A 25,480-nucleotide genomic window follows, 5' to 3' on the forward strand; every position below is an offset into this window, starting at 1 on the left:
TATGGCCTACATTAATTCTCTCGTGAGATTGAGTGTAATAATTTGAGATTGTCTATGTTTCGTTTCTGTAGTGCGAAGCTATGAGTGTGTGCATTATTACTATTATTGATAATGTACACAGAGCATTTACATTATCATAGGAATAATATTGCCTGGGTCTGAAACACTTCGCATATTGTGTAAATTTACATATGTACACGGGGGCTTAAAAGGTTAAGGGCCATTCACTTGCACTTCCTTGTGAAAGAGAGGAGAAAGGAGTCCAGGGAAGTACTGCCGCCTTACCTCTTTCTGCCGGCAAGCGGTAATGTGAGCATTACTCCATTTCAGTTTCGAAGGGTAAGGGTGCTGATGAAATGTGTTGTCGCATAATTGGAACAATGATTACCGGTACTAGGATTCTGTACAGATGATAGGTAGATAAATAGATTTAGGTATAAATTTGCTGAAACCTGCAGCCTGCCAACCTGCAGTGCCTGCAGCACATGGGACTTTTCAACTTATATCTCATCGTAGTGGCAGTGCCCCTTAAATCTTTGCGATTTAAAGCTTTGAATGGCACTGCAAGTGCTATGGACAGGCGTGTCGCTTAACTACATGCGCACGACTTGTTGGTCCCGTCAAATAGTAACATAAAAAGATACGAGCTTATGAAACTTTCTAAACAACGTTTATGAACCTAATTTTAACATTTTACGAAAATTTATTGTAATGAAACTCAGTATACAACTTGATTATTCCTATCAAGTAATGAATATTGCAGAAGTCCCCAGCTTGTACAATGCCGGCGTAGTGAACTCTGTACTAAAGCCTCTCAATGGTTTTATTTTAAGGATATGAATTTAAAATTTATAATAACATAAGTCTCAAGTCAACTTTCACGTAAAATAATGAAAATATTGATAAATACAGACACTATTAATATTAGAAAACAAATCTGATATCGAATGAAGCTTCATTTGTGTTTTGAGCAAAATTTACAAGTACTAAATACGTCACTGTATAACACAAATTAATTTCCCCATGTTCATCTTTTTTTTTTCTACTTAGCAATTCCTCGCTCTATACCTAAATGTGGATGTGAATAAGGGAGCTTAGGTTTTTATATTCATAATGTTTATTTAAGATGAGATACTTAAAGTACTAGTATATAATATAAGTACCTATTGTTTATGGTAGGTTGGGGAAGATGTTTTCTTTGACAACATTTCGCTTAAGTGAATGTAAAATTTGAAGTTTTTAGTGCATTACGTATTTTATTGAATATCGTTATGTTTTCATTACAATGGTATTATTTCATTTTACGAAAATACTCCACTAATTTGTCATTATTGATACGAAGGTCGAAAAAACAAAGAAAAATTCTTTGAATCCGGCTGGACTCGAACCATCGACATCGCCAAACCGGGGCTATTGCTCTCCCAAACTAAACTACGGAACGAGTCAGCAGATCTTACGAATTTCGCTATGTGCATGCTGATCTTTGTTATTAGTTTGTTTTGTTTTACAAAAAGAGATGAAAAATTTTTCTTTACTTTACAAACGCTTTGCTTTATTTTGTGAAACAACTCCAGTAGCTTGTTATAATTATCAAATACAAATATCAATAACACATGCTCATAAAAAGCGACATTGACGTCAGCTTGTGGTAACTATAAAGTTACTGGCTGAGTGAGAAGGTTCATAAAATCTCTCACAGATGTCGCTGTCGAAAGCTGAAATTTCAATGCAAAGATCTATAACAGACGTGTAGCAGAAATTCGACGACTACGTAACTCGACTGGTAGCTTAGTTGGTAAAGCAATGGGGACGGAATCCCGTGGTCGCAGGTTCAAGTCCTGTCGGGTCGAAGGATTTTTATTTGCATTCGAACTTTGTATTTAATATTAAATGTTAAGTGTTAAGTGTATATTAAATATATGAAAGTCTTTGTTCACTCAGCCAGCGGCTGACAAGTATATGAAGTATATACCGTACATGCTATGAAGTTGAATATTTCTCAGCTATGTTACATTGCTCATTTGCGAGAAAGCAACGTTAAGAATGCAATTTACTTAAATGACCGCCTCAGTGTTCCCCGGAAACAGTTACGAAGAACATGAAAACAAAACAAAAATCTCGTTTAGTTGTGTTTAAAAGCGTTCGCGTGCGGTCAGCCACTTTAAAATTCTCCCACGCTGTAACAATCTAAATTTACGAGAATACATTAAACGCGCTCTTACAAAAACACTGAAAAACACCAACAAATTTCGTACACATTCCCGCCGGTGCGTCCCTGAAAGTAACAAGGTTATTACGATTCAATTTAAAAGCGTATGACAAGACTTCAGGGTTATATGTAGCTATTAAATAAATTATTTTCTTTTTGGTACAAAAATAAACTCAAACATCTCGAAAAATTGTGTACGAAAGCGAAATGCATGTATAAAAATATTATATTAATAACGAAACGTTGGAAATAGGCGCCTCGCTTTTGTAGAAGGGACTCAATATAATTATTCCGTAAACTACATTTGTGCCTTTCAACTTCAATCAAGACCGTAACGCTGAGCCAACTAAATCAATCAAAATTCTTCAGAAATTCACGTATAATCCTAAAGCAATTGATCAATCAGGAGCAAATTTAATCCTGTATTACAAATTTGCAAAATCGGTAAACCCTTAAGAGAGCATCGTCTTTATTCCCTAAAGGACTTATCACAAATTCTCAGCAAAATAACCTTCATGTAACTGACTTTCATAAGTGAGATATTTATAGGATGTATATTGTTATTTAAAACTAGGATCGTTGGAAATAATTGGTTGGCCAGACCTTGGCGGCGGATAATCGAAGAATAAGGGAATATACCCGTGAAACTTATTCCTTTTTTGCCGGGATAGGCTTCGAGTTTCGCTGGGGGTACGATTTCGCCTACCCAAAATTTTTAAATTTACATTATTGAGGTTGAGCAATTTATCTTCTCTCGTCCTTATCTTTCAATTAAACTCTCCAGAATGACGTTGAGCTCCAATCACAAGAAGCATATTTTTCGCTCGGACATTTATGGTAAACTAGCCAAATTCGACGTAGAATAAATGTTAATAAATGACAATATCGTCTGCTGAATTCGTAAACCTTGTACCTCCATTTTCTTTTGAGTAGGCACGAAAAACAGAATAACTAGAAATTATGTGACAACCTATGACGATACTCCTATTTTGTATGTAAAAATGGTCTAGAAATTATATTTTAAGCTACAGTTGCCCTATATTTATGCTTGAAGAGTAAAAAAAGGATACTATTCTAAATTACGTTAGTTACGACATTTTCAAATTTTGCCGACGGTATGATTTTTAGGATTGCCACTTCAGATTGTTTTACATTTATCCTAATTTCAATATTTTTTCCTCGAAATCTATTAGGCTATTGATAAAATTAATGTTGAAGTCATATCTGTGATAAATTTTGTTCTTGAAGTTTGAAATCACTGGGTAGTAACAAATGGCAGTGAATTAATAATTTATAAATGTGTCATCCCTAAAAACATTTTTTATTTGAAGAGAGAATTGTAAACGTTCGAGTTATAGTTGTAATTCAAGTTCAGAATCGAAAATTGATGCTGAGTTTTTTTATTTATAAAATATAAGTGCTCATTTGACCTCCGTCTCACCTGATAGAAAGTGACGATGAGGTCGACGATGGAGCATGCACACCTAAATAATGCCCATTCACTCTCGCCTTGAAAAGATCCAAGTAATAACGTTCAGGCAACAAGTCTGCAGGCAGGGAATTCCACTCCATACCCGATCGCCATATAAATGTGGAAACGTAACGCTTCGCGCGAATCTTTGGAATATCCACAACATAACCAAGCCTACGCCTAGTCCCCCGGTGATGGAAAGGGGATGGCGGAATTAAATCGTGAGTAAACTTATGTAGTAAATTAGTATAAAAAAATCCAACAAGTTTCGTTTCAATTAAATTTTTATTGAATTGATATTCAATTATTTTTTGTGAAATTACTCCACTAGTTTGTTATAATTATTAATACAAAGATAGAACACTCAGAAAAAATTCCTTCGATCCGGTCGGATTCGTACCGACGTCTTCTTGCATACCGTGCCAGACGCTATACCAACTAAGCCACGGAACGAACCAACGGACCTCACGAATTTCTCTATGTGCTTGCGTCGTGTCTTTGTACTTGGTCTTTCAACAACTTTTTAGTCGTAGCGCCATCTATGAGAAATCTGACAGAAGTTTCGTTTCATCTACCGTTTCCGACTACATAGCAGTAAGTATTAATAGGTATGATTAAGAACTTTGCAAAATTTGTAATAATTGACCAGGATTTTTTAATGATATCAAGTTACGAGACGAATAAGTCGTGTGCCTGGCTTTAAGTAACACGCCTGTCTATAGCAGTTGCAGTTTCATTTCACATACACAACTTTAAATCGCAAAGATCTCAGGAACATAAGTTAACAAGCCCCATGTGCCGGTAAATTCACCACCCACTGACGTAACTCAGTTCCTACTAGCCTATTTAAAATCTAATTACGCCATCAGGCCGTGGGCGGAGGTAGCCTAAATAATGAGCGTTGACAAAAATGTTTTTTTCGTATGTCGCCTATGGTTGCCTAGCAATGTTTTGTTATTAATAATTTTAATAATGTCAATATTGGCTAGAGCATTGTACAGTATCATGTCTGATTTTACAAACGACTAGCAAAAGCACACGCCTACAGCGTGTTAATCCGGATTGTATATGATCACCAATACAAACAACTCTCATTGGTCATATCAGTATGACAAACTACTATGACTACCAATAAACGGCCGATTTTACGGTACAAAATTGTGCCATGTTGAGTTACCAAGGTTTAATAGAAATTAAGTGCTTTTTTATTATACTAAGTTATGGAACGAACGAGTCATGCATCTGGTGGTAAGCGACACGCGTGTCTATAACCGTTGCAGTGTCACTTGGAGCTTTAAGTCACGAAGAGGGGCATTCCAACGGCGCTCAAAACCCAGAGACATTTTTTTTTATTTTTTTTTATTGTGACTCGGCAAAATGACTGCACCGCGCCTGATGGAAAGTGCGAATACAGTCCAGAGATGAGAGTAACGGATGGAAAACACAAATATCTTCACTCCGTCACTATCATTTTGCCGGTCTGGCCAAATGCTTCTTCACACTACGTTTGAAGGACCCGATGTTATAGAGGGGAGGGATTACATGCGCCGGGAGTTGGTTCCACATAAGTTGGTTAGCGTACTATTCGCCTGCACCCTTACCCTTCAAAACCAAAATGCAGTAATGCTCACATTACTGCTTGGCGGTAGAAATGGGTAAGGTAGTAGTATTTGGTAGTACTTCCCTGGACGAACTCTTTCACAAGGAACTCTATAGCTACTTATAAATGCTTGGAGTTCCAAAACAACAACGAATAACTATGTATTATGTTTCAATCCCACGTATTGTTAATAAATCATAATTCTTGGGCTGTTTTTATTTGCTTTTTGGCTTCGGAGTTTCATAATATCCTCGCAAGGGAGCGTTGTTCGTCAAAACAGTGAGAAATCTCAAACATTGTTTCAAAGATTCGGCATCAACGACTTCAAACAAAGAAGTTGGCTTAGATTATATTGTGCGGCGCGTTGTCGACGACAAATGACACTTGGGCTACAGTTCCGGGGCGTAAACAATTTTGGAACTTTTCACAGCCTACTGCTGTTCCCTCGAGATGAACTGCGCATTTCTAAGAGTTAAACTGTATTGTTACTTATACAAAACTGACTTGGAATGTTTACTCGGCCCGGCTATATTACACGCATGGTTGCAATTAAGGGATTTATCCATGATTTATCGTACCCGTTTTAATTTATATTTATAGTTAACGAGCTTCGCCAGAACATCTAGTTTGTGATTTCAGGTGCCGTGTTTCATTTTGTTCCAACATATTTGTGAGAATTTTGTTCAGTAGTAAAGAAAAAAATTTGACCGTTTCTCGACTCAAAAGATTATATCCGGTTTTGGCAGTTACAAGTAGTGTTGTGGGCTTATTCAACAAATTTTGCCCAAATTCCGGTACCCAACATTTGATACTCGCAATATACAGACTTGCTTGTATAAAAATACAATTGCTTGTAGGTTTCATATTTTGAGGGACAAGGTTTGCAAAAATCGTCAAGAATATTGTGAAGTTTATTGGGAATCATCGATGAAATTGAACACTGTAAAAGCCTGTGAAAACCACAGGAACACGAGCACGTTAAGACGGTTTTGCGACAGAATGGATATGAAATAAAAATATGTAAACCAATACAAAAAAGGAAGAAGCAAATTGACGTACCGAGACTACCAGTTTTTCTGCCCTATGTACAAGGGGTGACAGATAAAATAGCCAGGTTGCTAACCAGGACGTTTTCCATAAAAACTGTTTTCACCCCCTTAACCAAAATAGGAAAAATGTTACGTTCACCAAAAGACCACCTTCCTTTACAAACACCGGGTGTCTATAAAGTGAACTGCAGCTTTCTTTTTTATTAAACTCTTTTGCAACTAAAACCTTTTCTATAATCATTCAAATATTATAAAATAGAGGTTTTATATGCTTAAAAAGAATCTCAAACAATTGTTTATGTATTAAAGAGCACTGACAAGTAAAACCTTATCCAGATGGAGCGAATTTGCCGCGTACCGCCTTGCGTATACGCGCGCATGCGCGTACGTAGCGTCCAGAAGAAGTACATTTTTTTATAATAGCAAGTGACGAGACGAACAAATCGTGCATTGGTGGTAAGCGACACGTCTATCCATAACAGTTGCAGAGCCACTCACACCTGTAAATCGCAAAGATACTAAGAGCACTGGCACTTCTTCCTGTCGTTTCTTAAAAAAACGGGCAAATGTAGTATGTAATACGTTTAACACAAAATGGCATCCATGATAAACTTCCTTTCTTATAACTTGAGAAAAAAATGCGATATTGGCACGAGGCTGCTTAAAAGGTAGAAACTAATAACAAAGCCATTCTTCATATCAAAATGATCGAACGTTCCAAATTACTTTTTGAAACCCGACGTGAAAAGAGGGGAGTTATAAGCTTGCCTGTGTTAGCCTTTGTATAGGTATGTAGACATACAGTCTGTGGCATTGTAGCTTAGTAGCAGTAGACTTCCTTGTGAAAGAGTTCATCCAGGGAAGTACTGCCACCTTACGTATTTCTGCCGCCAGCAGTGATGTGCTGGTGAAATTACAGGCACATGAGATTTTTCAACTTATGTCTCAGGGTGATAGGCGCAGAGGCAGCGCACCTCAAATTTATTTATTGCGATTTAAAGCTCTGAGTGGCACTGCAACTGTTATGGACAGGCGTGTCGTTTACCATCAGGCGCACGACTTATTCATCCAATCACTTAGTATCATAAAAAAGGCTCCCAAACAGACAGACTAATTTCAACTTTATTGAAAACTCCCCGAAGTCTTCAGGAAACTTAAGAGGATGCTGAGATTTCTGGAAAAGCTCAAGTGGCACGAGTTCCTGCAAAATAGACGCTACGACGTTGAGTGACGGACTTCTGGCCTTGCACCATACCGTACTTACGTTTATTAATATATCTTAAATTAAGAACGTATTTTATTAATTATCTTTAAGAAATGGAAACGGAAACCAGCACAATTTTGCTGAATTTCACCATTTGGTGATTGTCCGTTTCCACAGGCACAGCCTAGTCAGTAAATGATTATCACTAATTTCAGGTTTCTTACCACGGTATGACTTCTTTTTATTTTCCCGATATTTCGGAAGGACGTTATCAAAGTGTAACTTCAAGAAAATAACATCCCAATGGAGATTGCGCAATTACTTGAACATTGTATAAACACGAGCTACTTCCTGTACAATGGCCAACACTACCTTCAGATTGATGATGTAGCGATGGGCAGTCCCGTTGCTCCCATTGTTGCCAACATTTGGATGGAACACTATGAACACGCCGCCATCCTGTCAGCACCATCCACAATAAAATTATGGAAGAGGTATGTTGATGACGTATTCTGCGTAATGGAAGGAAAATAGCAACATTTACAAAATTATTTAGCACGTCTTAACAACACCCATAACAAAATGAAGTTCAATTGTGAAATTGAGAAAAATCTCGCGCTTGCATTTTTGGATGTATTAGTCAAAGTCCGACAAGATGGTTCACTCGGTCATTATATGTACAGAAAGCTAACAATCACACGGACAAATATTAACAGGCTACTTCACATCATCACCCAAAACACCTACATTCGGTCGTCAGGTCATTAACCAATAGAGCAATAGAAATGATCTTTGTGATGCACACCACCTACTACAGGAACAGGAGCACGTTAAGACGGTTTTGCGACAGAATGGATATGAAATAAAAATATGTAAACCAATACAAAAAAGGAAGAAGCAAACTGACGTACCGAGACTACCAGTTTTTCTGCCCTATGTACAAGGAGTGACAGATAAAATAGCCAGGTTGCTAAGGACGTTTTCCATAAAAACTGTTTTCACCCCCCTAAACCAAAATAGGAAAAATGTTACGCTCACCAAAAGACCACCTTCCTTTACAAACACCGGGTGTCTATAAAGTGAACTGCAGTTGTGGGAGCTAAATGAACGTAAACGAACAATTGTCGATCGTATGAAGGAGCACATCCGAGCAGTAAAAAACAATGATACACAGAAGTTGGCCATAGCACAACACCTCACACAGACTAACACTAGCCACTGGATCGAGTTGCATAGGCCCCAGGTACTCTCGACAGAACATCACTACATACCGCGGTTGGTACGAGAAGCCATCGAGATCACGAAGTACAAAAGATTTAACCGTGATGATGGTTTTAAATTGTCCAGTGCATGGAATCCGATCCTTAGTGCGTGAATTAATAAAAACAAAAACACCTCGAGTTCAGTTTCGCGTGTGGATATAGTGAGTGTGGTTTGTGTGAAAAAAGTGAGTGACAATGGTAACGCCACAACAAATCGCGATGAAGGTAGTCGTCGACAGCGCAAGAGGGTAGATATATATGTCTGCTCTTAATCTATTAAATTAATGCTAATAAATTAATAAAATTGCTGTCATCTGTCAACCCGTGACCATGGAGCGTGCAACCGTTTCGAAATATCGGGAAATTAAAAAGAAGTCATACCGCGGTAAGAAACCTGAAATTAGTGATAATCATTTAGAGAATAACCACGAAAGTCTTTAAATCTATACAGACTAGTCAGCTTATATTTCTGGGTGACGGCAATGGTTTTGATCCTCATATCTTTTTTTTTATAACATCACGTGACGAGACGAACAAGTCGTGCGTCTGATGGTAAGCTACACAGCCTGTTCATAACAGTTACAATCCTACTCAGAGCTTTAAATTGGAAAGATCTGAGGACACTACTACTGCGCCCGTCACCTTGAGACATAAGTTGACAAGTCCCTGTTATTTCACCAGCATCCTTACCCTTCAAAAGTGGAACACAGTAATGCTAACATTACTGCTTTGCAGCAGAAATAGCTAAGGTTTAAGGTAATTGAAAGATCTGAGTGGCACTGCAATTTGTTGCTTACTAACTGTATAACCTCATTTGTTAAAATGTATAAATATTAAATAAATAAATGAAATTTGACAACATTACGCGTCGTAACAATTTATTCTAAGAATTTCGATGTAAAAGCTAAAAGCTTTTCGATGACATGACTGTAATCAGTCGCCCTAGCCACTTCCGCTTTTTGAAATGGCTTCTTCGTAACAAACAAGTTATTAATGCCCGTCAAATAAAGGATCTCGGCAACAATGTTTTTGAGTAATTTTCCAAAAGTCGTTGATCGATTAAGGGATACAAAAGGTCCCAGACAATAATTTTAGTTAAAAAGATTTTCTTCGCGAAACTGTTTGCGCTTCATGACCTAGAAATTCTCTGTAAATAAGTTGGGAAGTTTTTGACCTTTTGATATTCTTAGGATACTTAAGTTTCGGAGTTAGATTTCTTTACGAAATCATTCTGTGTTTTTTTGTACCGATATAAGAGTCTTTGAGGAGTTCACATTAGATAAGTAGGTTGGTGTTTTCGTATTATACGTGTTTATTCAGACTTTATATTGTGTTCTTTGAGTGCGGCAAGGCGTAAATGAGTTACAATGAAGGAAAAATTTCATTTTTTTCCAAAATTGTGTCTTATCCTCGCTTTAGGTTCAAAATAAACAAATAAATGACTTGCTTTTCCTTTTGACTGATTGATGTATAGACGATAGAGTCCTGGAAGACCTTTTCAGATTATAAATTCCAATGACAGACTTACGACATAAAAATCTATAAAGTAATGAAAGATCTATAAAATGGACATAGTGTATGAGACGGTTTGAATTTGTATAGTAAATGTGAAGAGAAATGTCGGGAAAGGTCGATTTCATCTGTTTGAGTCTGTCTTCAAAAAGAGAGTGTCTGAAAACCTGGATAGGTACTGTATGTCTGGAATTTCACATTAGGAGACAAGCGTGATAGAATCTATACAGAAATGAGATGTCAACAAAAATTGTTTGCTAAGTCACAAATCCGTTTGAACGAGTTCGTCCAGGGAAGTACTGCCAACTTGCCTCTTTCAGCCGCCAAGTGGTAATGTGAGCATACTGCCTTTCCGTTTTGAAGGGTAAGGTTGCTGGTAAAGTTATGGACACGTGAGAACTTGTCAATTTCAGTTGTTTTCAGTTGGCAGTGCCCCTCAGACCTTTGCGATGTGAAGCTCTGAGTGGCACTGTAACTGTTATGGACAGGCGTGTAGGTTACCGCCAGGCGCACGACTTGTTCATTACTTGTATCATAAAAAATAAATAAGAAAACAAGTTCAAAAGATGCAGTTTCAATAGGGTTTGAAGTTTAAAATATAGATAAAACCGATATTATAAAGCTCCGAAACTATTAATTCGCTCTAAACAAAATTCAGTCTCAAATGCCATTCAATTAATAAAGCTAGCTTCCAGGAAAGTTGTTACAAGTGTTTTATGTTAAAATCACCGAGAGGTGCTGAATAGCATTTCCTTTTGACACCCATTCCGTTGCTTTGTGCTCATTCAGTGCTGTGAAAACGATTGAGAGTAGCGCAAAAAATCTACTTCGTGAGGAAAATTGTAATATTTTTTGCATCCATGCTTTTCGAAGATAGAACAATATTATTTTCAGCTGTACGGTATAAATTCCATGTTATCGGTACTATCACGTACACGGAATGTGTTGAACTAGAACAGCGATCGGTGAATAAGTAAACTTTATAAAAAAATTTGATGTTTTTGAATTTAACTGGAAGAGTTATCGGTAAAAATTTTTCTTTTATTTTTTATTAATCCGTTCATCCGTAGCGACATCCTTATTTTGGTCAAATATATTTTTAATCTAAGTTATATCTTTGAAAAAATAAAAAGGTTTTATCGAAAAGGTAAATATAAAAACAAGCTATAATTAATCATCATTATTAGCTTACACGCATTCGTTGCTGAACATAACCATCTCCCAGAGCACGGCAATTCTCTCGATCCTGTACTCTGCGCATCCACACCCTGCGGGCCACCTTTCTCGGGTCGTCCGTCTATTTTACCGTAGGCTTCCTACACTAAATTTGCCTTCACGTGGTTGCCACTTCAGGACAAGTCTGCTCTATCGGCATATGTTTGATCCACTGACACTTAAACTTACAAATTTTGTGTGCTATGGCTGTCATTTTAGTTCTCTGACATATAACTTCATTAGGAATTTGGTCCATCAAAGAAACCCCAAGTATAGCTAGGTCCATCACATGCCAAGCGACTATAAATTTGTGGATGAGGCCTACGGCTGATGTTCACGTCTCGGCTCCGTAGGACATACTTATAACCGATAAATTGCCTTTGTGTTTAGACTCCGTGGGATTGACGACCCAAATATGGGACTAAGCTTAATGCCGTCCATACCAAATGAATTGTCCTGCCGGTTTCCTTCTCGAAGTTTCTTGTCAAGCTCCATCCATTTTGATCGTAGACGTAGCCATCCATACCTACGGCTATGTCCCGGTGTCACATGTGCTTGGAATATAACTTTAATTTTGTCCAAGCCCATCCCGAGACCTACTCGTAGTAACAAGTCGTTTAAACCATTCAGCCTCTCGCCAAGCTCCCGACAGATATTATTTAATTTCAAAGTGATTTATAATTCCTTTTTAATTATTTCTTATAAATTACTTGGTGGATGAATTTATTTCACATTTTCATTTGTGTATTTACCTATTTGTACAATTTTATCCTCCTAATTATTATTTATTTTCCTCATGGAAATCCGTTTGAACTTCCAAGAATACGTAGGTAATAATAATAACGCACACAGCCAACATAGCGCCGCACTAGCGAAACCATGTGTCGCGGGTACCATGGACACACAAATTACACCTAAACTCACGAGAGAAATAAATATAGGCCACACAAATATTTCTCCTGACCCGGGAATCGAACCTGGGACCTATGCGTGGCAGTCCGGCATGGTAACCGTTCGACCACAGAGGCAGTTCATTCTAACCGTCCTTGATATCTAAAAAAGAGTCATTCGGCTTTGTATACATAATTGAATGAATGATAATAACGTTAAAAGAAGAATCCAATCAAGTTGTTTCGTCATTCAAGGTTAACCACAAATTTTATGAATAAAAGGCAGAATTCCTGCAAGATTAGCTATTTATATAATTGGCTGTAGAAGCTGTAAAACATACATCTTAAATTTACATTGACGACCTCAGTAATCCAACGGTTTGCACTGTAGGCACTGGATCAGGAGGTCCCGGGTTCGATTCCCTTAAGGAGCAATTTAGAAAATGAACATTTCTAAACTGGTGCTAGTTTGGGTATTCTGGGAAGTGTCTCAGAGGTATTCCGTTGCTCTGGTACTCAGAGTACAGGGAATTCCCTAGTTTGAGACCAGGCAATAGGAGTGGTTGTCTGGCATATATTATTTGAAACTATTGTCTTCCACTTCGCACTTAAGTACGTCTTAAACCGATGCTTAAATTAATATTACAATATATTAAGAGAGTCTTTTACATTGCAAGCATTGGTCTAAGAGATATTTAAGTTTAGTGCAAGTGGACATTAGCCACTTACGGAGTAAAGTGTGAGCAAAGGGGTAGTCTTAAGTAAACAGTTAAGCTTTTATGTAACTATGCATTGAAATGTTTTTAAATATTACGTTAAAAATTTAAATATATGATGGTATGGTAAATTATAAATGCGTCTCCATTTACGGTAATAGTACATTGTAATTGGATTCAGTGATGTAATACATAAATGGCGGGTATAATTGTATCATTTCCGCGAAAAGCGCTTCATTTAAAATTTATCCAATTCGAAAGCAGGTAATGTCCAATAGAATATATTTTAGTACACATTACGCGAGTCGCTGGCACGCCTTCACAGTTGGCACGAAGTTATTGAAGTTTTCGTTTTACTGCCATTTGGGGCAAATCTGCCAAGCGAAATGGTTCTTAATGCCAAACGAGAGGTCCGCCTTGTTGAATAATGGGCGCACAACGTAATGCAAATAAACAAAACCAATAGGTGTATAGTCAAAAGCACACCAAGCAATACACTTTTGTTCGGATTTCGCCTCCGCAAGGGAACAGGATCCAACAATGCGTAGCTCAATGTTTTTTTAGAACCAGCAGCGCGCCTTGTGAAAGAGTTCGTCGAGGGAAGCTAGCTTACCTGTTTCTGCCACCAAGCTGTGAACATTATTGCATTCCGGTTGGGAAGGGTTAGGATGCTGGTGAAACTACAGGCACATGGAACCCTCTGTGTATACATCATAAACAACCTAACATACATCCCACTGTCCCAGGTCTGCTGTGAGAAGGAAGTTTGCGGGTAGGGTTCACATGTATTCCAAAAGCTGATAATGACTCATTTAACAAAATAAGTATAGACTCCCTGTGTCTATCCAGACACAATTAGGCAATAAACTATGGTCTGTCTTTTTTGAAGACGGGGTAAAATGACTGTTTATTGCGCAAAAGTGTTACCCGCTTACGAGAAGCTAGTGATTTCAGTCGATAAATATTCCATCGACAATCGACGGAATATTGGTCACGCCCATGGAATAAATAGCCGAACTTATTTCATTTGAATCATCCTCGACCCATTATTCATCCAATAACAGTTCACCCAATTCATTTCAACTGTCAATTTTTGTAAGTTCATTCATCTATGTTTATGAAAAATACGAAGAGGAGACATATTTTCAAGTTTTTCATTTTAAATCAATATAGATAATCAAATCCGGCTAGTCTTACTAAAATGTATATGAAAAAAAATTGATCTCGATACTAGTAGGCCAACTGACAAAATAAGAATAAAGAAGGCAATTAGTAATTGTTAGAACATCGTAACATTTACAATTATTCAGTCATTTTTTGGCAAAAACTTATCTTCTTTCTCAATCTATCGATAAAACTATCGACAACAACATAACTATTGAAAATTTTATGAAAACTGGCAATCCTACAAATGTCATTTCGTCAAAAAAGACAGACTATAGGTGTAAAAATGTATATGAAACTGTTTTTTCGGATCTAAATCTCGCATATTTGTTTTGCAGACGAAACAACGTTTCGGGCAATTCACAGCTCTACTGATCACGGCTGACTGAGATGGTAGACATCAACTAGTTTATGTTTAACATTAATGCATTTAATAATAATGGTAACTGAGGCTATCAGCGCAAAAGTGGTGTAACCCCCTGCAATGCCTATGAAAGATGCGCGATCAATCCCTTAATTTTATATATATATAACTATAGTATACAACTATAGTAACCATATATATATATGGTTACTATAGTTTTTACTATAGTTCCTTTTATTCAAGAAAATAGTATTCAAAAATATAATAATTATGTACTTTAGTATCATATAAAGTAAGATTGAAGAAGAAAAGTAGGTTACACAAAACTTTTGCGCTGATAGCCTCAATTATGTCTAACAATTGCATCCTATTTTTGACCGACTTAAGAGGAGGTTTTGATGATTTTTTTTTGTTGGAAAGAGGGCACCTCAGATGTGGTCCTTTTTAAATTTGAAGAAAATATTCCACCACTAAGGGTGGCAAACTAGGGGATGAATGATTTTTGAGGCCGGTTTTTTTAGTACTCTGTACTATTTTTTTTATTTAACAATATGGTTTTTTATTAACTTAAATGAGAAATAAATTAATACGTATTAATTAGTAGTAACGCGGCCATATGTTTGTTTGGGATTTTTCATTAGGGGATAATACTGGATCCCAAACTGGTGGTACGGAGAAATCGTCTTCCCTATTGAAATTATGATGTTTTGATTTCTATGGTCTCTTGCAGCGTCCTGGGTAAAAAACAGTGTTATCTTGGCAATGACCTGGGCTTTCTGTCACCTGTAACTTTCTTCAATGGGTATTAATTACACCATAATCATTCACTCTTAGAAACCAAAGTCACGTATAGATATATGCCACCGCAAGTGGTTCAAGCCTTCGACCTCTCGATTGAGAAGTAATATTTCTCCAATTAGGCTCAACACAGCTTATTTTACATAAACAAACTCGAGCAATCTTGGAATTTTGATGAAATGCCAAGGAAGTTATAAATATATAAATAAAGTGTGTCATTGACGGTTATGGACGGGTAAAGAACTACGAAATTAAAGAAGAGGAGAAATACGAAGCATACAATTAATTTATATCTTCTCATGTGTTCATGTATAATCGTTACAGATACACGGTTTCTCTACCGATTTTGATAGATTAGCATATATAAAGTCACACGGACGTCAGTAGGACGATTTTACTGAATATTATGACGTTTTGACTACCATGGCGTCCACATATGTACATGGAATGAAAGAATGAGTGAAATATTCTTTATTGCACATTACAAATTACAATGACAATACAGAACAGCAATGCAAGTATCACAGAGTAAGCTAATGTACAACAGACGGCCTTATTGCTAAATAGCAAATTCTTCCAGGCAACAACGTTGGAATAGAAATTTAAAGACTTGGAAAACTTTCCAACTAAAAGACTTTCCAAAAAATATCTTGTAATAAAAGTGTTTTAAATAGACACACTACTCAACAATAAAGTAAATATTATATAGTGGTGTACCTATTATGTGTATATAATTATAGTTCGTTGTTATTATCGAACTGCACAAAGAAGCAGCTTTCGAATGGCAGAAACTAAGGAAAGAAAAGAAGAAGGTATAAGTACAAAGTATAATATACTTTTATATATAGTAGACGGAAGACAAAATGTTGGAGTGTAGTAGAGTAGATTACACTTAATGTAGTGTGTAGGTGAAGATAAAAGAAGGTAGATACACGAAGTTGGTGGCCATTGCCGGTTGTTGGCGAAACAGATATAAAGGATCATTTCAAATATTTTATAAATCATGCCTGAATCGGCTTTCAACCTTTTCTCTTAAATAAACTACATAACCAAAATATTATCATTTAAATCCACTAATAGCTCGTCCTTTTGGAACAATTCTATTGAACGCTATGTTGAATTCAGAAACTCACACTAAAGCAAGGAATAATTAATATTTGACTGTGATTTCCTGTTGTAAAGGGAATTATTTAAATGAGCTTTTGATTCCGACATCTGTAATTGGAATGGATTAGGAACAATCTTAGAGTTTGTCATCACGGGGTGTTCTAAATTTAGTACCTATTTTATTGTCTCAATTCTCCTCAACAAAATGGGATATTATATACAGGAATAGCTGAGTCGGAACTTTACGAGCGGTTTCCTCGTGACGTTTGTTTCCCTTCTTCATCAATACAAGCATACTGATAATATGAATTCTGCTATATCCAATTCTAATATTTTCTTGATAAAGTCTATATTCAAATATGGCGAATAGATCAAAATCTCATAAAACTGAAAATGATTTTTCGAAGGTCTTGTTAGACCGTTTCCTAATTTTAGGGTTCGGATCGAATTTATATTCTGGATCAAACGTAGGCGATTTGTTCGTTGTTCTGATGAGTAGCACTCTTTGCAATAGACATATTTCTGCCCTTTACCGACAGTAATCTAGGTCCATCTATGCTGTAGCCAAATTCAATATTATAATGTTTAATAATAAAACTTTACCAGGCAACCAAAGATACAGGTGACAAGAACATTTTTTGACAATGCTCATTATTTAGGCTAGTTCAGCCCACGACCTGATTGTGTAATTGGTAATTAAATAGCTAAATAGATAATTGGGTTGCAACGAAGTGATACTTACCTAGCTAATTATTATAAACTTTGCAAAGTTTATATTCAAAGGATTTATAAATAAAATAATTGTTAGTAGATAATAGTGAAAAGAAACAAAATTGTAAGATTTTAATTTGTATTCATTTACTACTTAAGCATCCATTTCCGATTCTGACTTGAACTACTACTCAAACTTTGAATGTTTGCAATCTCTTCCTTCAAATCTAAAAATCATTAGGGGTGGTACAGTTTTGTAAATAAATAATTACTGGTAATGTTTATCTGGTGTGTTGAAACGCGGTGGGTGGCGACAGACGACGGGAAGAGGTGCAGTTACATTACAGTACATTACAGTAGTACAACCCTTAAGTTTGATGATGATGAATATTTATGTTGGTTTCAAATCATTTACTAGTAATTTGAAACTTCTATTGAACAAAATTCATCTTCGACATGATTTCAAGATTAGTATAATCAGTAACCATGAGCGAATTTCGGGGAAAATATATTAAAATTGTGGTAACTGTAAAAGGGTTTGAGGTGAAAACCCTAAAAGTTATATCTTTTTTACTTTACGAAATATTGCTATTGAGCCCTTGTAAATACTATATAATTATTTCTTATTTCGGAATTATTGTTTTCCATCTTTTTGATAATCGGTGCGATGTTGTGCTCTGTATCTCTACAATTTGCAACCCTGATTAGATGAATAACCTAACCCAAGACAATATGTTACTGAAGTCTACCACACGTCAGTTAACTGCGTGCCTTAATGGTGACATGGGTTATTTATTTACGCAGGGATAACGTTTAAATGTACTAGCAATGAAACAAGTTGTTTTTTGTGCTAGGTAATTCTTTATTATGAGTGATAAATGATTCTTGTAAACTTAATATAAGTGAAAAAATGTTTATAAAACTGAATTATGCGTAAGACTTGACAACGTCAAGTTCTTATGGCTTCACACAATCTATGTTATTGAGTTTATTGTAAATGATATTATTTTCTTTCGGAACCGAGTCCCGTATATTTGATCAAACAAGGCAACGTTGCGGGCTCTTTTCAAGTCATGGTCGACTAAGATGGTAAAATCATCAACTAGTTATGTCTAATATTAATGCAAATACATATTACTACATATTATTATTAGATATTAATATGAAATATCAAATTCGTAATACGTTATTGGTGTAAAAAAAAGATGCCAAAGTAAGGCCGGGGCCGCACTGGTACGGCGACAACGACGCGGCGGCGACGCGAAAAAGTAGGTGGCCGCATTGCAAAAGCGAGAAGCCAGCGAAACGCCGCTACATCGCTTAATGCGTTAGGCGATGGGCAGGTTCGGCGATGGTTAGGCGATTAGTGGCGGCCGCAATGACGCCACACGCGACAAATAGTCATGTTTGTGTTCTGGAAAGAGGTGCGGTGTCTCCTTCGCAACTCTTCGCTCGAATATGTCGCGCTCTTTCGCATTACATTCATCATATTTTGTCGCAAATCGCGACAAATCGCCGTCACATCGCTGCTTGTCGCACGAAATTCAAGTGTCGTCGCGAGTCGCTAAATAATTTTATTTAATAATATAATAATAATAATAATAATAATAATAAGCATTTATTTCGGACCTGAGTCCATATATAATTAGTAACAGACTTATAAACTATGTTAGTAATTTACATTCATTTACTTACACATTTACATTTACTTTTATTTTACAGCCCACTTAGAGGGCACTACATGCAACGAGTTGAGACGTTCATTGTATGGACCATCAACTCTATTTGCTACTGTAGTAAGGAGGCTGTTGGTGCTGGCGCGCACCCGCTGCATTAGGGAGGCTTGTCGCTTTCTTAAAATGGATTGGATTGGATGGATTTAATGAAATTTCTTTACGATATGAACAAATACATTTCGCTTGTCGTTTCTGTAGTGCGGCCACCAACATATGCTTATTTGAGTTTGTTTTCACGAAATCGCCGTCGCGTCGCAGTCTAGTGCGGCCGCGGCCTAAAAGCGATGCGACACGATGCGTTGCATCGGCGGTGCGGCGGGCGGCATCTGAGCGGTTACGCTGCGTTGTACTATATACATATAAATTAGAACTACATGCCACATGGTGTGTTGAAATACGGTTTATTTGACAAGGCATGATGCGAATGAAGCTTCGCACTTGAGATTGTTTTTTAATTTGGTCGAGTATGACTTATTTGACAGTAACTGTTTCGGACGGATGTTGGACGGAGAGTAGACCTCCAGGGGCCAAGAGGCGAAGTGGGGAGGGATGTTGCGGTGCGTAAGTAAGCGGCGTTACGTTGCGAAACCGCATTGCTCGTGTGGTACTCGGTGCGTTGAAATTATAACAACGCCCGTCTAGCAATGCTCTAATAGTTACACCTAAATAAAAGATTTGAACTAGGTTTCGTCTACGAAACCAGTACAAGTATTAATTGCGGGTAAAACTCAGGAATGGAGGTCGGGATAGCAATTTAGTTAAGGTTAACGCGGGTTTCAACCTTTTACCTTCAAAGCTGATTTTAGACACTCGAAAGTTAGAGTGTTAATGCTTGCCCACCTTTTGTTTGTTTGGCGATTAAAAGGACTGGTCGTTTGATTTGTTTAGTAAAGTTGTTGGTCCGAAAGACGTTGAGTTATTATGCTGTTTTTAATGTAATTGTATAATTTGCAATGCTAAATTGTACTTTCGAGTGAAGAAGGCAAAATTTTGGCAAAACAAAACATGTTTATGTAATCTGCGGCATGTAGACAAACTGAGTATCATTTTATACCCGCTTTCGGCACTATAGCCATTCGAAAGTAGAATAAAATATAGTGAAGATTCTAATGACGCTTTCCAAAGGAACATAATTAATATGCACATGACAAGGACATTACACTAGGTATGTTCTTTTACAAAATATTAGCTATTATTATGACGACACCTGTGGTCGAATGGCTTACACACCGGTTTTCTTGCCACCTCGGAGGTCCCGGGTTTGATCCCCTGACTGGTCAATGTAGAAACAAATTTTTAACCGACTTCGAAAAAAGGAGGAGGTTCTCAATTCAACTGTATTTTTTTTGTGTATATGTTACACGATTACTCCGTACAAAAAAAAACAAGTTAAATGCGTATTTTTTACGTTGAATAATTGATTTTCAGTGTGATTCAAATACGTTGAAACGTCTATTTTGGGTCTCACTTCATTTTAAGTTTCGTCATTTGTAAGGAGTGTAGCTGGACCTTCCACTTCTCGATTTTCAGGCGTTACCAATAAATTTGACATAAGCACTTCATATTCATTTATCAAAACAGTGAATTCAGCGCCCCATTGTTTTATCTAAACCGTCCGTTTCATCATTTTCGCCTTGAGAATGGTTTCGGCCATCGTTATTCCGTTGATACCCTAATAAATCTGATGGAATCTAAAAACCACTTAACTCCAAGTGCCGCGTGAAATCTTAAACAAACCATTGTTTGGAACAATAGGATGTACTAAGACCAATCTAGGAGAGGATTCTGGCAATTATCGAGTTTTTTATTCTGTTTAAGTGTGTAGGTAATGAAGAAAATCCTTGACTAACAAAGCGATTTTGCTGATTGACGACAGGGTTAAGTGAGGTAAAAATTTGAGATTGTTAATATCTAACAGTATAAATTTTAGATTTATTGAAAAACATAACTTTACACGCAGAGCCTTTAAATTTTAACATATTACTTAAGGTGATTGGTGTACAGTACATTGTGCCATCAGTCTGGTGTAGCAATCCAACAGCTACAAGACGAGAAGTTTAGTAGCAGTATCTGCTCCTTGTGAATGAAATCGTCCAGGGAAGAACCTTACCTATTTCTGCCGTCAAGCAGTAATGTCATCATTACTGCGTTCCGGTTTTGAAGGGTTAATAATAAATAACGCACGCACTCAACATAGCCCCGCACTAGGGAAACCCTGTGTCGCGGGTGCCATGGACACACACATAGACAACCACAAATTACACCCAAACTTACGAGAGAAATAATTGTAGGCCATACAACTATTTCTCCCGTCACTTAATATTATAAAAAAAGGAAAAGACTGAAAATCAGCAATACTTAGTTTTTAATATTTTTGTTCATATTACTTAATTATATTTTATATTAGCCTTCGCTGATTGGAGTCCAGCCGGATCGAAACAATTTTTCTTTATGTTCGATCTTTGCATTAATATATTAGTCTAGAATTATTGTGATTTCTATGTTTTGTGGAGAAATAAATGTGTTTTCATTTTATTTTTTTGTATTTTTGAAATTAAACACCCTCAACGTAAGTGCGGGTATTGATGTTTTTCACCATACTGAAGCCAATTAGACATACAAATTAAATTACGCAGTGCCTAAACACGATACTAAAGGCGTGACCTATAACAAGAGCTCGGAACGTTGATATAAAAATGCTAATGCCCATTATAGTCCTTAATTACTCTTTTAACGCAGTACACGGTCAATGTTGGCGTGTATGTCCAAGGCTATCTATAATGGTCTATCTCAACAACATTTAATTCATAAACTTATTCACTTCCACGGCGTAGTGACCCAAAGTGCAGCAGCATGCTCCTTCCAGCTTCTAGCACTGAGGTCTTAAATACTTTTTGGACTTCATCGCTCCAGCGATACCTAGGTCGTCCGACCATTCGGCGTCCACTTACTTGGTCTCTCTTTTCTTTTTTCATTCTTGTCCGATTCTCTCCACGTGTCCGAGCCAACAGAGTCTCGCATATGTAGTTTCTAGTATTGTGCCCGGACATCAGATTCAATATCAAGGTTATTCCTTGCCATTCAGCTCCCAGCCTCCCTTTGAGTCGGTCCCGGAACATGGTTTAACAAAGGAGTGTCTGGCACACAACGACGAATCGTACATCATCATCTTATTTAAGAGCCAGATTTTGTCGGTGTAGTCTTCTCCACGCCTCACGGTTCATAGCCAGTTCTTTGACCTTTTTATAGCTGTTCACTTTGATATTCTTTTTTATTTGTTCACTATACGGTATTCTTGGTCTTCCTCTTTTCTTTTCTCTTCAATCCTCCCCTCAATTATCAGTCTCACAAATTCGTCATTACGCAACAATAGTCCAAACATTTTCCCCCTTCTTCTCTCTATTGCATTAAAAAGATTTCTCTCCTTCCCAACCCTTTCCAAAACTTCCTAGCACCACATTTCAAATGACTCCAATTTCTCTCTGTCTTTGTTTGTTATTGTCCATGTCTCCATACATAGGTTTTGATGAATCTTTTTTTCAATTGCATAGGTATTTTAGAGGTGAAAATATGTTTTTTTATTACAGAAGGCCTATTTTGTTATTGCGATTCTAGTCTTTATGTACATTTGGAATCTTCTGTGATAATACTATTTTAGAATGCCATTTATTTTGATGGGTGTAATATTGGAAGGTTATCTTGCAGTTACTAATACTTTGGTCTTGTTTTTGTTGACGAATCGTACACTGGGTATGGTCACGTGATTGATGAACTGATGGACAAGTCGTGCGCCTGATGGTAAGCTGCACACCTGTCCAAATTAGTGAATGAACGGTTTATTCGCTTTCTCTCACTTTGCACACAGCAATGGATGTAATTCCACAGATTTTTGAGGTCGGTTTTTTATGTAAAAAAGTTATAATTATTATGGTTTGACTATTTTTGAAAAGTAACGAAGTGTGTTTGTGGTAATGGCATACTGACAGTTCTTTAACCCAGTTTCATACGCATAACTTGTAGCATTAACTGCACGAATGGATCGTAATTATTAATTCATGTTTCTCCGTAACTATTAATTCATGTTTCCCCGTAATGAGTATTAATAATATTCCATTGCAGCGTAGCAGTGAATGCCGAAATTATACTAGGTCTAATGACAGTGCAATGAATCTGTATTCAAAATTTCAGTAAATTATAAATTAAACAAAGGTCGAACACTAAGGAAAAATTCCTTCGATCCAGCTGGGTTCGAACTAACGTCTTCCAGCAAACCGTGCCAGACGCTATGAAAACTAAGCCACAGAACGAACCGGAACTTACGAATTTTTCTTTATGCAACAAGCACAAGAAAAAAAGCAAATCTTTGTTTTTGGTTTTTAATGGCATTTTTTGGTTTTTAAATATTTTTTACGATTCCAAATGACGGGACGAACAAGGACGCTTGGTGGTAATCAACACGCCTGTCTATAACAGTTGCAGTGCTACTCAGAGCTTTAAATCACACCAGGGGCATAAGTCACTCTGAGTGGCGTATTCCAGAACTCTACTCAATGCTCTAGTCAGGACTTGAGCAGACTTGAGTATGACTTTCAGTGCTCACTGCAATACTCAAGTCCTGACTTGAGTATTGAGTAGAGTTCTGGAATACGACCCTTAGACATAAGTTGACAAGTCTCATGTACCTGTAATTACGCCAAAACTTTACCAAAATAATTATGAAGTTCTTAGGTTTACATTGGAAATTAAACAATTTTTTCGATACGAAATCGAATATTTCTTTTAACAAACAAACCAAAATTCTTAACGACTGACAATATTATTTTGTTTTATAGTAGTAAGTAGCGACACTCATTCTAGAATATACGAAAAATTTGTCAAAAAATGTGAAATATCTCCATAATATGTTGTGAAATTCACTACATTGTATACTTTCTCCATTTAAATAGTGTCCATAAAAATATCTTGTGAAAAAAGGTACTACTTTTAAAACAATTTTTTTAGATATTTTTGACAGCGACATTTTACTCGCATTAAACTACCCTTTCCACCACCGAAGAACCTGAAGACGAATTACTAAATTTCGTGGTTGTATTTTGACGCTTACAGCATAATTACGAGACCTGCAAAGAGCCTGAAGCGTTGGTTTGCTTGAAAACAATCAACTGTTCGTATTGTCGATGATCCCTCATACAAAGACGGTTTGGTCTTCCCTTAGTCTGTGGAGAGACGTTGGCTCTCTGTATGTATTGTACCGTTTTTATATTTGGGAGTGCTCAGAGAAAGTTTTCGAGCTGGTGCCACCGTCTCGTTTCCACAATCGCACCTCCCGCCAAAGGAGTAGAGGCCATCCCTACATCATAGTTGCCTGGCATTGTAAGACTACGCGGGCATGCCGCATGTATGATGACGACCTCACATCAAGTGGCTAGTCTGCTCGTTTGCCTCTTACTTTACATTAAAAAAATATATATATACGCGATTTTACTAATTAATGTTGTTATTTTTTATTAAAATTGCACATATTTGTTTTGTTTTGAAACTCATAAAATTAAATAATGCTCCAAAGTTAAAATTTATAACGCATGTACGCAGATCAGACACAACCACAATGTAACCAGGTATATAAATCGTAAAGCCGACACGTCTCTAGATTGCTTTTCAAATAGCCACAGAGAGTATGATTTGCATTTAAATGTGGGTAGTGACTGAGTTCTACCTTTCTAAAATAATGATTGTCTACCCTACTTTATAATAATACGTTATTTCTTTCGTGCGTTTCTTTTAATAGTGTCTCCTCCTGATCTCTTATCTGAAATTGTAATATATTGAACTAACTGTGGCTGTAAATGGTTTTGTACTTCTTTGTTTATATAGGTGCACATGCGACATTCCTATTTTCGGATTCGAATCGAATATAATGCACAGCGACATCCGAAGTAGGTCCGAGTTTTATAGATTTGTATAGTAGGATGCGGGACGAATACGAATCGGAGGCAGTGCAGAAACGAGCTTATTGTATATTTAGTACTCGATGTTTCTACACATACTAAGATAAGTATGGTAACTCCATACAAACGTAGCGCCATACGCCGTGTACGGACGCATAAATTGGCATAATCAACACGTCATTCGTTATAGAATTGAAGCGATCGCTAGGTATTTAAAAAATGACAGCAAATAGTAGAGTATGTAATAATTATTAATAAAAAAGTTCCTTCGATCCGGTCGGATTCGAACCGACATCTTCTAGCTTACCATGCCAGACGCTATACCAACTAAGCCACGGAATGAACCAGCGGACCTCACGAATTGTTCTTTGTGCTTGCGTCGTGTCTTTGTATATGGTTTTTCAACGATTTTTTAGTCGTAGCGCCATCTATGAGGAATTTTTTCTGAGTGTTCGATCTTTGTATTAATAATTATAACAAACTAGTGCAGTCATTTCACAAAAAATAATTGAATATCAATTCAA

Source organism: Hyposmocoma kahamanoa, unplaced genomic scaffold (genome assembly GCF_003589595.1).
Source record: "Hyposmocoma kahamanoa isolate Upper Pololo Valley unplaced genomic scaffold, ASM358959v1 114, whole genome shotgun sequence".
Classification (NCBI taxonomy): Eukaryota; Metazoa; Arthropoda; class Insecta; order Lepidoptera; family Cosmopterigidae; genus Hyposmocoma; species Hyposmocoma kahamanoa.